This window comes from Psammomys obesus, unplaced genomic scaffold (genome assembly GCF_907164565.1).
Source record: "Psammomys obesus unplaced genomic scaffold, mPsaObe1.curated_primary_1811, whole genome shotgun sequence".
NCBI lineage: Eukaryota > Metazoa > Chordata > Mammalia > Rodentia > Muridae > Psammomys > Psammomys obesus.
In genome coordinates, this window is record NW_026590699.1 from 12,027,654 (window position 1) to 12,028,842 (window position 1,189).

The following is a 1,189-nucleotide window of genomic DNA, read 5'->3' on the forward strand; positions in this document are numbered from 1 at the left end:
TTCACTTGAGATGAAACAGGTACATTCCTTCTTGGATGAGAACACTTTTGTCTCGATCAGAACACATCCACCTTGTGTGAACCCTACTGCAGTTCACCTGGTCTTGTTGTCAGGCAAAGCTATTCTTCAAAGACGTCATAATTAAATTATACTTTGTGAACTCCTGAATCTTTCGGTTTGTTCTGAAGAACCTTGAGATACCATTTAACAACATTGACAAAATAAAAGCAATGTCTGTCCCAGAACACATTCATAGTATAAAACTATTGAAAAGAATCTGGGAATAACAATAATACATCACACAGGATAAACTTATGCTTATCTCAACAGGAAAATCTATAACTTCAAAAAAATAAAAGGAAAATACTAAAATATACATATGAAGATAATGTTATAGAACTTATAGGTTATCATAAATTTTATAGGGTATTGTATGTGCACCTTCATATGTTAATTTTTATATTTATTTATTATTTTACATGTATCAATGTTACCTTGCATGCATTTGTACGTGTGGAGCCCAGAAGTTAACACTGGGCAACCTCCTCAAATTGCTACCTACTTTATTTTGGGAGATGACATCTTTTACTGAAACCTCAACTCATAGACCTCCAGCGACCTTCCTATTTTACTTCTCTGCACTGAAACCACAGGCCATGCTTCTGTACCTTTAGATGATTTCTGAGATCCAGAACTCATGTCTTCATATATATGTGACAACCACATTGATGAATAAGCTGCTTCATTAGCTCCTCTCATTTTCAGATTAACATTTACATATTTTTAAAAGTTCATATGTTCTGTACAAAGGTAATTTACCTACATTTTGAAAAGATTATCATATACTTATGTAACTTTAACTATGATGATGTTTATCTGCCAGCTTTATGTACTTTGTGCTTCTTGTGACCTATTTAAAGATTTTGTTTATTTGTTTTATTTTGTTTTGTTTTGTTTTGTTTTTATCTAAAGTTCCCAAATGTGTATTCTTACACTATTAACTTTAAAAAGCCAGGTACAAAATGTGTAGTCACATATGTTTTAGACTACTTATTTGTAATAATCTAAATATATATGTAGTAGTTAAAATATGCTACAAACAAGTAGTCTAAAATATATGTGTTGATTAATATATATATATATATATATATATATATATATATATATATATATATATATATATATATAT